Here is a 13,753-nt window from a genome sequence, read left to right on the forward strand (position 1 = left end):
CACGGGTGTTTTCGCATTTCGCCCCCATCGAAATGCGGCCGCCATGGCGCTGTCAAAAGAGCGTCTACTACTTTGGTGGAGCTTAGCTCTTTCAGAGGGATTGCTTCTGGAAACTTTGTAGCCGCACACAGCATTGTAAACAAGTACGTGTAACCTGATTTTCTTTTTGGTATAGGTCCTACCGTGCCTATTACAAGTCGTCTGAAAGGCTCTGTTATTAAAGGCACTACCTTTAGTGGAGCTTTCCATGTCTCTCCTGGTTTACCCGAGCGCTGGCAGGCGTCGCATGATCTTACAAAGTTTTCTACGTCTTTGAAACAGCCAGGCCAGTAGTACTCCATAAGCAATCTTTCCTTTGATTTGTTTATGCCTAGGTGGCCGGACCACCTATTTCCATGACAGAGACTCAAAAGGTCCTCCCTGTACCTAGTAGGAACGACTAACTGATCTAAAATCCTACCCTTTCGATCCCTCTAGTGCCGATAGAACAATCCTCCTCTCTCATGTATCATCACGTTGCGCCTAGCAATGCCTTCTTTAGCTGTGTGGTGTAATTTAGCTAAGCTGTCATCATTCTTTTGCTCGGCTGCCAGTGACTCTCAATCCACACGTAAGAGCTGATCCAAGTTCTTTAAAGGCCGGTGATAAGAACGACCCTGCCTCGCTTGCGAGTGCATCAGCCAGCTTTTCCTGCAGGGGTGAACATTGACACCCTGGCGATACGCTCTCATTGAGCTGGTCAGCTGGCGGGCTTTCCTCAACTGTTTTTTCATCCTTAATGCCTAGCTCAGATTCGGTTATTGAAGTTATCTCTTTTGCTGGTTCCGCTGGAGGAGGTTGTGCATTTCCAGCCGAAAGCGACGCGATTTTACGAGCTTGGCCTCGGGTCAATGCCTGTACTACGCCCTCTCCCAGTTCAAGCCCTTTGTCACGCAGCAACTGTTTCGAACGATTCGAAAAGATGTAAGGGTACTGCAGTGACAAAAATTTGGAAACTGCAGGCTCGGTCACTAGCTCCCCGAATGGTCCCCTCATTTTGACTTTAGCCATGGGCAGACACACGCTGTGTTCTTCTACAACCTGTTTGATCGATGCTACTTCTCCGGTGAAGTCATCTACCGTCACGTAAGACGGATGGACAATGTCCATCGTGGCGGCACTGCCTCTTAGCACTCGGCACGGTTTGTCATTAACTTGAAGGTCGTGAGAAATGTGCTTAAAAGTTCCATATTCTCGTCTTTTTCCTCCACGTAGGAGAAAACTAGACTAGGCTTCCCGCAGTTTACAGCTATATGTCCCAGTTTGTGGCATTTATAACAGCGGATCGGCCTAAAACATTCGAATTTTCTTTTCTGCTCTTTTTGTACGGTTCCCCGTTAGTTTTCTCCTCGCTCTTTTCTGCTAGCTTTTCCTCCACGTCTACAGGCTCCGGTGGTCTAGTCTGCGAACCCCTTTTGAACGGAAATGGTTTCCGCGCTCCATTTCGACCGTCCCAATTTCCGTCCTCGGCGTTCAAATTTGTACGCGTTGCGTACTCCTCGGCTAATTCAGCCGCCCTTTTCACAGTGCTTAAATTCACTCTGTCTTGCACCTACACTTTCACAGCTTGGGGGATGGTTTTGTAAAACTGCTCTAGATACATGCATTCAATGATCATGTCCCTGCTTGGTACGCTTCCGCCCTTTTCAGCCACTCGACTAGGTTGGCCTTTAAACCATATGCAAACTCCGGATACCCCTCGCTATCTTTCTTGCCTGTGCTCCTAAACCTTTGCAGAAAAGCTTCGGCTCAAAGGCGCTATTTCTTCAGGACACTAGGCTTAACCTTCGTATAATCATAAGCATCCTGTGCACTGAGTCTGGCGAATACTTCCACCGCCTCACACGGCAACATAGACAGCAACCGCCTTGGCCATGTACTCGGACCGAAGTTCATCTTCTCGAAAGTCCTTTCAAGATTGCTTAGGAACAAGCGTATGTCGGTACTGACCTCAAATAGCTTTAATAGCCTGTCCATGCAGTATGATTCTGCCTCACTTGATCGTTCCAGAGCCCCTTCACTTTCTTGAGACAACTCCAAACGTTTGCTTTCAAGTTCAAGTTGCATTTTTCTTAACTCGCGTTCCTCTCTCTCTCTGTCCCGTTCTTCTCTTTTTTTTTCAGAAGTTCCAACACCATCTCGATTTCTTCCTCACTGGCCTGTTCAGAAATGAGCTTCAGTAATTCCGATTTTAGCATTTTCTTGCGTGCGTCCAGGCCCAGTTCCTCACCAACAATCAACAATTCTACTCTGAGCAGTGTCCTTAACTCCACGATTGCTGCTTTACTGCCTTGGTCCTGCTCGCTAAATCTAGCTAGGAAAACAGAACCTAGCCAACAATCAACAATCTAGCTTCCCTACAGTTCTAAATACAACAACCACAAAATGAAGTATAGAGAGTCAAAGCAAGAACCAAGCACTCATCGCAGACACAGCACCACGTCGCAAAGTCCATCTCACCGCTGTTAGCCAGTTTTCAAGATTGGGGGCTCAATCCCATCGCCCGTAACCCGTTGACAAGATCGGAGTCCGGCATGAATTCGAAGGTAGCTGGCCCATGCCGTCCTCCAACTTATCCCCGCTGAGGATGTTGATGAAGGGAAGGATTGCTTCTCATCGAGAACGAGGAATATGGGTTTATTTACAGTATTTACATGCAGTTCATCAGTCTAGCATGGCTGCGAGAGAAAGTAAGTCAGTCTAACACGACTGCTTGAGAGGGTGTCTCAGTCTAACATGACTGCTTAAGAAAGTAAGTCCAGCATCCGCACAACAGAGGTTTATAAACACTCGGTCCGCCCTTGATTACAAGGGGACCTAACGTTCGTCCAGTCATGGTAAACACGCCGCTTCTCTCCGGGACGGCTTACACACGCACACGCAAACACACACACACAGGTTCACGGTCCGGTCCGGAACCGACGTCACACCGACTTCGTAGAACTCGGAGCTGACCCTCGCAGCGTGCCCAGGTAGCCCTTGTCCTGCGTCTTGGTCGGCGCGTGGGAAGGGGTCCCCGACGACGTTCCCGCGGCAACTTCCCCGCTTGGGGCCGACCCAGTTGGCGGTGTCGTGTTGCGGCACAAAGCCTGCTTCGTCGAACTCATTCAGTCACAACGGCGACGAGGCTAGAGCGTAACGGTGTCGTTCTTTGAAAGTTGCCGCCGCCGTCGTCGCAACTGGCTGGCAACACTTGCACCTCAGCTGGGCCGTTCTTAACAATGGTTAATGTCCTTAAATATAAAGAAATGATTAATATCATTCCACCGCAGGCCCCATTACCAGCCAGCATAATATATCTTTTCCGGCTCCGCAATATCATCCACTGAATTTTATAAATATTTTGGCGTAAAATTTTCAAGTAATCTCTCCTTGTAAACCCACGGAACTAACATAGGTAACTCCGCGAATCGCGCTTAGTGCTTTTATCGTAGGCACTTAAGACTCGCTCCCCCATCAGTGAAACTAATAGCTTAACTTGCATTTGTTCGCCCAAAGTTAGAATACGCGTGCGCTGTTTGGGACCCTCACCAATCTAACCTATATAATATTCTCGAATCAGTCCAAAGTCGTGCCGCCCGTTTTATTTACTCTGTTTATCCTTACCATTCTAGCATTTCCGAGCTTAAGGCTCGTGGTCACCTTACTAAAATTGAATTGCGACGTCACATATCTAGACTATGCTTTACCACAAATTTTATAGTGGTCCCTTCGAAGTTCCAGCTATCTTGCCAGTTCATCGCTTGCACAGCCGCACAAACCATCCCAGAGCGGTTTACCCTCCTCCAGCGCAAACTACCGCTCATTTTCACAAATTTTTTGTGAAGACCGCACGGGACTGGAACCAACTACCTGCAATTGGCTTGCACCACTCCGACCCACATGAATTCAATGCGGCACTGGAATCACACTTTCACTATAATTAAAACTCTCGCTCATGTAATACCCTAACTGGGGGTCTTTGAGGTATAATAAATGAAACGAAACCATTATGTGGACTTACACAACAGCTCAAATATATGCACGCACGTCGTGGCGAGCCATATTCGCCCGTTGTCCTTCAATATTTACCAAGAGTTCCTTGAACCCCATTGCTTGGTTTTCCCGCAAATCACCGCGTTATTTATTCATCCAGTAAATTGACAAAAAAATCCGCAAGTTGCTTTAAGCATGAAACACGACGGTTCGACTCTATATAGACACTCAGCGAAGCGCAGTATTCTCGACTGTCGATCAAAACGAAATATTCTGCTCTAGTATCACGAAGTATCAGAAATGTAAAAAAAAGAACAGTGCCGGAAATCCATTGTTCCCCCTGCTGTGTGAGATTTCTTTGTCCCTACTTGCACTGCCTCTTTCCAACACAGCCGTCGAACGCGTGTTCAGCCCAGTTTCGCGATTTGCAAATGATTTGACAAACCGCATGTCGAAAGACACACTGCAAGCTCTCCTTCACGTTAAGTTTGGTCTGACAGAGAGTGGGGACTGCTGGAAATATTTTCAGCCAGATGATCAGTTTCTGTCGCGTTTCAACGCTGCAGTTCTATATGGTTCAAGTGGCAGTGGAAGTCAATTAAAATAGGGCTACATTGTATATTTAATCCATCTGTGTAAATCCCTAGTGTGACAAGTATGAACTGGGACTCTACGCAATTTTTTTTTTGTTCTTAGTTTTAATCAAGCGGCTACGTATCACGTGAAAGTTGCGAATGTTTCATGGCACCTCTTGAACGTTTCATATTATGAAATAATAAGCTCTGTAAATATATGAAAAACTATATTCGTCCACAGTGAATGTGGCAAGGCAATTGCTCACCGAAAGTCAATGAGCAATTGTCGGTGAGTCCGTGAATCCCTCCCTAAATATTGCGCAGTTCATGTCTTTTGGATACAAATACCACCTGGATGTTTGCCAGCCCCTTAATCCAGGCGGCAATTAAAACTACAAACTTTAATTCACCTCTTCTGTTATGGGCGAGCAGGTTGTCCTGGTTATTCCCTCTCAAAAGTGAATTGCACTCGCAACTGCTGGTTCATCGCACGAGGAAAATGCGAGACGGTTTCAAGTTTTCTCCAGAATCCAGTGTGCATGTAAGCAGCAGTATTTGCTAACTCAGCATCGAGATGCTTTCAAGTAAATAGAAATAAAGCGAGAGCGAGAGAGAAATAATATTTTTTTTTATATGAATCAAGCTTGGGAAAGCAATTCGTATTTTAACGCCTTGAGGTTGGGCCACCTCTTGGGCACACGATCCTGAACAGCCGCGGCTAATCCTCGAGGTTGGAGCTAGTAAAATTTTGAGCAACTGTTAACGAAAATTGCACAGATACAGTGAGGCGTGAACTAAAGTTAGCTCAGAACGTGGCTCAATGATTACCAATGACTTCATGAGTAAATCGGAAAAGAAACCTTTCGGCTATTGTAACAATAAATGGTGTCCAAGTCCACGGTTGAGTGGCAGCTCTCACTAGAACTTTTTCAGCAAATTTTGAGGCCAGTGTTGTGCTGGTTGCACGCGGCGGAAGTAATGGTGAAGCCGGAAATGCGCGGTGACGTTTCGACACCACTTTCACCATCTATCAGACACCTGCAGAACGTCATCAAACGCCTTGGCTATGTTTTCAGCTACTTTTCGCTCACGAGAAATTTGGGTCTGGCGATTTATGAGCAACATATTGAGATAATTTTCTATCATATTTTTTGTTGGGGTCATCTGGCAACTCTGGGAGCAACATGTCCTTCTAGAAGGACGACGAGAGCCACAGCGAGAACAGGCGCGCCGGCGGCGGGAAGCCGCTAAGGCCGATCGTGCGTCCTTCGATGCGCCTGGCCCGTCGTGTGTGTCGACCGACGAAGACCCGCTGCGTGCCCGTCAAGAACGGCGCCCATGCTAGCTTCAAGCGCGCCAAGAATGTCAGTGCCGGCGGCGGCACGCCACTAAGACCCGCCGTAGCCAGCCCCTACCCGGCGACGATCCGCAGCGTTCCCGTGACGGGCGGGCACGCGAACGGAATCGGGAACGTGAGAACCGGCTGCGTCATTGTCTTGGTGCTTTAACTGCTTATATGTAGTCATACATATATGTAATTTGGTCATTTTAGAAGAACACATATCAGCTTCGCTGGTCGTCCTATTTCACAGAGTAGAAGGGCTGATGAATTTTTTATTCTTTTTAGGCTCACAATCACCCAATAAAATGTTTAGATTAGTGACTCACAGTTTCGGCAAGACCTTGGTCTTCACAGTCACCAGGAGGTGACAATATAGAGGTGTATGTAAGTGGTTTCTACGTCAACGGTTGTGAAAATTGCCACCGATTTCTGTAAAGCATTGCGTCGTCACTGACGACGAAAAGCGATCCCGAGTGCTTTTTCGAATACCGTGACTTGACTTGAAAATTCATGATGCAGCGTTACGATAACTTGCAACAGAGCACCGCAGTGTTACAGCATAATCTCACTGTTTAGTCCAAGAAAAATGGCCTCTAGCAAAAGGATCACAGGACGATTACTATCTCCACTTATATGGAGATGCTGCCTTCATCAGCGAACCTAGTCAACTATACAAAAAATGAGCATTCATGTTGGTAGCACACTAATAAATATGTCACGAACATTTAGAATGTATTTGAAAAGCAATGATGTCCCCGAGTGGTGTTTGGTTCTGAGAAAGCTATGTCTGAATATAAGTTCATTGCCCGCCAATTTTGGAGAGCACCGGCAGTTATTGCAGCGCATCTGAAGCTTAACCATTATACAACGGAGAGCGATCGTTTGTGTTAAATTTATCTCTGGTGGACACAACCTACCTTCCACGTATAAAAGAGACCGAGGGCGAAATGTACTTCATAAACAACGTCTATGCGGCATTTTACAAGCTTGATAGTACGCGTTTCATCCCACCCGCCAGATACTAAGGAAAAGTTTCCATAGTATAAAAATAGGTTAAAAGTAGAAAGAATACACAAGACCGAGCGTTAACTTCCAGAAGGATTTTATTTGCGGATGACACGACTTGTACAACTCGCTGTCGACATGATACATGCATGCATCGCCTTCCATGAAATTCGTCCTCTTTATCATAAAACCCAAGAACACAGAAGGGGTGCACACACAATCTGACGGAAGTCTTAAAATCGTATCAGTTTAAACAATTTCACAAGTAAGCTTGTCACAGTATTTACTTACAAAGGTATGCGTATTAATAAAGGACTTAGGCTACCACCCTGCTACATTTACTGCAAGGTCATACATGTTTCAATGCGCGCTACGTGTTTTTCAGTTATTTCCGTGTTAGGCTGTCGTCCCATTTCATAACTGCAAGCGCGAGGCGCCAATAGGTGGTGTCAAAATGCTTAAACAGAAACAGATCTCAAAGGCCTTCCGGTAAATTCATGTGCCAGAAGTGATTGCGGAGCCGGAAATACGCCATGGAAGCCATGCCTCGGCCACCACCTATAATTCGCAGTGAAGGAAAACGTGCTTCGTCTCACGGTTATCAGCAGTTCAAACTCTGGAAGACCAACGTTTAGCCGAAATACACGGGAAATAATGACACACAGATTATTTGAGGTCATACCTTGAATACATGTGAATCCATAGAGAACTTTTTTTAATCCTGCTTACGATATTCAAACCAGAGAAAGAAGTTGCTCGAAGTTCGACATCGCCAGATTGCACCAGCAACAAATATTCCTTGAATACTATGGTACATTGCGTCGACAAGATGCTGTAGTGACCGGGATACGTTCGCGCTTCCGTGTTTCACTTTTTAAAAGAAAGAAAACGAGTGGCGTGCTGATTTTTGTAGTTTCACACTTCATCTCTGTTAAGTATTGATTTCACAGAACATGATTTCAGAAATTTATTATTATTTGGTATTTTTGTTCTCTTCGTGATCCATACGTGTTTAATAATTTTGATTAATTTAGTATGACTGCTCAATTATGTACTATTGTCGTTTCTCTGTTTTTTCGTACAGCGTGCTTTTTTTCTCTTTGAATAACATTTTATTCCATTCATATACGTCCTCGCCCTCAACAATTGTTGGCATATTTCCTTATGACTAGGCGCCTTAAATGGATATCTTCATTGTCGTTACCATTATCATCATTATCACTATTACGCACGCTCCTGCACGAGAGAAAGAAGACTGCTTTCCGCCCGGCTCGTCCTTCGACAACGGCAGATTCCTGGACGCTCTCGGCTCCGCTGACGACAGTCCCTGCAAAGGCAAGCCATCGTCGTTGGCCCCTGGCTCCGCTGCAGCAGAGCACCGCCATAACGTGCGTACGAAGCATTCATCCCAGGCCTGTTGGTACGGGCTGTGCACCAGCAGCAGAAGCAGCGATGGCGGTTCCGGATGCCACCTCGGATCTTGAGGTGGCGGGTTCTTCGTTGAGCAGCGAGGTGCGACACTGCTACCAGCTGGGATTGCAAGCTCCCTCACCCTCAAATGCCTTGATGCAGTTCGCGCTGGAAACGAGGCGCTCGGTGGCCGCTATGAATGTGAACGAAAACAACCAGCCCGTTAGCAGCAGCCTGGCAAAGCTGTGGCATCCTCTCAACGTTGCCAACAAGGGGCCCTTCCAGCACAAGGTCGCCGAAGCTGCCGATGTCCACCGAAGGAAGTGCCCGGTCTGCGGGCACAAGCCGCGTGAAGCCCGCCGGCGGAAGAAGCAGGAGCTCAGTGCCATGCAGGTTACCAGCAAGCTGAAGGTCGACAGTTCCTTAGACAAGGAGCAGCAGCCGAGTACTTCCACAGTCGCGGCCCAGGGTCGAGGCATGCCGAAGTTCCAGCAGCAACTGCATCCCGCGCCATTGCCGCCGACGCGAAGGAGCAAACACCGTGCTACCATCAGTGCTGCCCGTGTCAGCGCTGCCTTCGCCGGTCAGGGAAAGCTGATTTCTATGCCGACAGCCACCGTCCCATCCACGACCAAGGTTCGCTCGGCTGTGCGGCCATACTACGTGCATCGCTGCAGCAGGCATCCACCACCGTTACTGCAAGGGGCGAACAAATGGGTGGGTTCGGTGGTTCTGCTGCTCCAAGAAGCCGTTGAAACTGTTTCCTTGGTCAAGATCACCATCTACAAGTTTGCCCGGGGGCTGGGCTTTGCCTCCATGCCCTTTTATTAGCATTTAATTTCATTGGAGATCAACTGCGGTTTTTTCTTCTTTTTATTTTGGACGAGAATTGGACGAGCCGCGTCGACCACTCGGGAGCGATTTGTCCTCTGAAACGCCATTCTCCTTCACTGCTGCCTTGGATGGTGGAGATGGGAAGGCGTTGTATCAGCCAGGACATGTGACCGCGCAATGCCAGAAGATGTCACTGTTTGGCATGAAAGGCAGAGTGGACGGCGACGGTTGGAGCCCTTGCCAGTGCATCAAGTAAAAAGTGCGTGTTCGTTATGTAATAAAAGCCTTATTATAAGCGTAGCACCCGATTGTCACTGCTCAAGTAGCGCTGATATCAAACATTCAATAGTTGCGAGTTCGCAGGAGTGTACCACTGAAATTAAACTAGCTTGCTCTATGCAATAAATTTCCGTACCGTTGTGGAATCACAGGACTGTTTGGCGGACATCACCATGACCTAAGTATTCTCGTTGAAAGAAATTGTGCGTATTCCCCGCACAGTGGGAAGCTGTGTTGTGCGAACCATTTTGCAGGTACCTGGCTATCCAGCATTGGTTGGGATTCTTCAAAACGATTCCAGATGCATCTATGTCTGCCCTCATATTGAGTAGTAGTGTTAGCGGATGGCCAGCCACCGACAGGGTGATTGTTGGCTTGTACATAAGTAGTGGGCTAACGCAAACGATATAAATTCGGATTGCGACGTCATGAGCGACTATGTTATATACAATCGCACGACGGCATGGCTTTTCACGCGGTGTGCGTTAAAACGACGATGACATTTTAGCTGGGCGAACAAATGTTAAATTTGATGAACTTGTGCAATCATGAAGTCCCTAGAAGCTAGCGTAATTCCTACGTAGCGTAAGTTGCTATACGAGGAAATTATTGGACAACGGGGGCAGGTCCCGGTGCTAGTGCAGTCTGTTACGTAGCCTCAAAACAGGGGCTGTTACAAGAAAAAAAGACGAAAAAGATAACTCGGGATGTACGCGCCGATTGTTTGAGAGAGCTGGCTGACTTGGAGCGCGAGAAGCATGCGTGTAATCCTGGTGAGTAAGAAAGGAACATAAAAGAACGTGGCGTAACGGGCAGAGCACTCGGCTACTTAGCTGGACGGCAGAGGTTCGATTTCCACAAAGGTGACACATTATTTTATTTGTCTTAATGCGAGGCAAGAGAGCAACCTACCTACCGCGTAGCGAAATGCATAGCGAAATGCAGCACACACAAACACACACACACGCACGCACGCACACACAGACACACACACAGACACACACACGCACGCACAAACACACACACGCACGCACACACACACACACACACACACACACACCGACGTCAGAGGGGCTTCGTAGAACTCGGAGCTGACACGCGTAGCGCGGCCGGGTAGCCATTGTCCTGCGTTTGGTCGGCGCGTGGGAAGGGGTCGCCGATAACGTTCCCGCGGCAATCCCCCGCTCGCGGCTGATCCGGTTGGCGGTGTCGTGTTGCGGCACAAAGCACGCTTCGTCGAACTCATTCACTCCCAATCACGACGAGGCCGTTTAGTTACGATGGGGACGAGGTGACGCCGTGACTAGAGGGTTGTGGCAGCGCTCCAGGAAAAAATGACGCCCGTTGGCGCAACTGGCAGGCAAAACTTGCACGTCATCGGGCCGTTCTTAACAGTGCACGTTAAATAATCCCAGGTGGGCCAAAATTAATCGGGAGTGCCTCATTCCGGCGCTCCTCATAACCAAATCGTGCTTTTCGCACGTAAAACCCCAGAATTTAATTTCTCATTTGGCTGGCACTAATCGAGTACATTTTCTTCATCGTGAAGTTTTTCACTTAATGGCACGTGGTATGATACTCATATAAGTGTAAAATAATTTTTTGCCACTTCCAGCGCCCTCCTGCGCAGGCATGCTTAACATAAAAAAAGATATGGTGAAAAGCATTTAGGGCGCCTCTGTGCGGTCCTATACATATGTGTTGCGTTTATTTCATATTATGGAAGACCGTGTTATGGAGAGTTTAACTGTGACACCACTTGCTATTCTATGCCTCAAGTTGTTTCATTTTCTCGCCCCAGGTGAAATATCTCGATTTCACTTAATTGTTCGTGCAAGTAATAAATATATACAGACAGGCTGTACCAGGAACGCAGCTTCAGCGGTGTCCATCAAACGTCTTGTGCTTGCTACAGATTGTGTGTGGGCATACGGGTACAGAAGTGACATAAAACCACAAGTTGCATTTCATCACACCTAACATACCTAACTTTACTTATGTTATTGCTGGTGGGGATTTTACGATCTAATTTTGTAACCGTGTTCGCTGCCTGTTTGTGGTCGCCCCTTTGGATGATGATGATGACGATGATACTGACCTCAGAGTCTTTGGCACAAACCCACTCATGGGGATTGGCCACCAGTCGGGCAGATTTTACATGTGTGTTAAGTGTTTTGCAGATGGCCTTTGTGCACAAGGGTAAAAGAACGACCCCCCTCCTCCTAATGACTAACTATCATTGTTTCGGACGACATTCTGGGAAGTAGTGAAAGTGATAAATAAATCGGAAAGTAAGAATACTTCCGATTTCGATCATCTTAAGCCAGTTCCCATACAGGATGTATGAGGCATTAATTCACTACCTCTGGTGCATATAGTAAATCGCATTTTTGAGTTCAGAGTTTTTTTCCGCATAGGCTCAAAGGAGCCCCTAAACCATTTTCTAAGTAGTCATAGAATGGCCTCGCTATTATAGGACGTTGTCTCACGAATCTGCTGCCGCGAAAGTTTTTACGAATTCTTCATGTATAAGCGGAGACAGAGGCAGCTGTCGCACCAATGTGCGGCCATCTCTCTCCGTTTGTCTGCATTAGCACGCTGGAAACTACACAGGGGGGTGGGAAACGGTGTAATTCCCCGCCTGTAAATTGGTCGTTCTCGTTTTTTTTTTTCTTTACGACGCTACTTCTGGTTGAAACGTTTGCATCGCTTTCCCGACTCAAGATGGGTGCTCGGGCTGTCTTTTGTCGCCATGCCCCTGGAATTACGTCACTTACAGAGACAAATCAGAGCAAAGCCAAGCGGTCACACAGCTCGTCGCAGCACTCCGTGGCGACCGCTGTGTGTACGCTTCGCAGCACGCCGGTGTGATGTATGATCTCACGGGCAGCAGGCTCAGCTGCACGCAACTGCGCGTGTAGACCGGAAGTGCAAAGATCTACTTTTCTAGTCCTTCTTTGAGAGCGCAGTGATACATATATTTCTTATTTATTTAACTCAAAGTTGGCAACGACAGCGTTACCGAGGGTGTTTTCATGATAGCGAAATCCGCCAAGGCCGGTTAATTGGCTGCTTGCGACGTCGGTGCTGACGACATTGCGAAGGAGAGTGCAAGCGACTTTTATTGTTTTTGACACGACGTTGTAAATTATCTGCTGTAAGCAGTTCAATGATATTGGGCTCACATACTCACAGCGGCCTCCTTGACAAATCGGCAACGCTGTAAACAAAAAAACACCCAGATGGGCATTTTTTGCTTGTCCTCTCGCGCATGCCCTTTTGTACATCTTTTTGCTCCCATTGAAAGGGCGTACGATAAAACTCCCATTGATGGGCATTATTTGGGCACACAACGGGGGTACCGTAATACGCTCACTTCACCCCCATTTGACTGGGAGGTACAATGGGAGTTTTGTGAAGGAATTAAAGGCGTTTTAGTTTAGGTGCGGCAAGCACGTAGCGAAATGCTTGGTGGCGCGGGTCGCGCGCTTACGCAGCACCAGACAGAACGCCGCAGGCCGAAATGTCGAACGCCGGCGATCAAGGCTCAAGGGTACTCGGCTTTCCGTGAGCTGCCACCCGAGCAGGCGTCGCACCTGCTCGGAGCGAACGCCGGCGTCCGACACTTTGGCCTGCGGTGTTCCGTCTGCTGCTGCATAGGCGCGGCGTACCGCCACGAAGCATTTCGCCGCGGGCTCGCCACACGTGGTCCAATCGACGGCACAGGGCCACCGCTGAATCGACCAAGTCACGCGCACACGTGGTCCAATGGCGAATGAACCCGTCACCGCACGTCTTCATTTCTTTCCTTTCGCTGATCACAGAGCCCCTCTTTGCAAAGCTTTTATACAGTCGTCCTAGCTTATCGGCAGTGCCTCCGAGGCCAGCAAACGCCTTCGAGAGCAGTTGCTACTTGCTGAAAGGTAAAAGGCACGAGACACACACTGACAGTGAAGAAAATTTATTAGACATCAAATGTAAGAAACATAATATGTTTACTTCCGGGCCCTAAGGAAAGCACATTTCTGCCCCAGTAAAACAATTTTCTGGATTTTAAAAAAGAACAATGTACATTGTAAGCATGCCAGCTACTAGTATTCTACCTGTCCTAACACAATGAAATTTGTAAATGAAAGAAATGCTAAGAAATCTTACCTCGTTTCACACTGAACTGTAACTACAGAGCCATGTGTTTGAATTGTTACTTTGTACTGACACTCCACACTTTTGCACAGACTACATATTGGGCTTGCCTGACTAACAGTAAAACTTCATTTGAGCCTAGTTGGTACAT

Source organism: Dermacentor variabilis, unplaced genomic scaffold (assembly GCF_050947875.1).
Source record: "Dermacentor variabilis isolate Ectoservices unplaced genomic scaffold, ASM5094787v1 scaffold_13, whole genome shotgun sequence".
Classification (NCBI taxonomy): Eukaryota; Metazoa; Arthropoda; class Arachnida; order Ixodida; family Ixodidae; genus Dermacentor; species Dermacentor variabilis.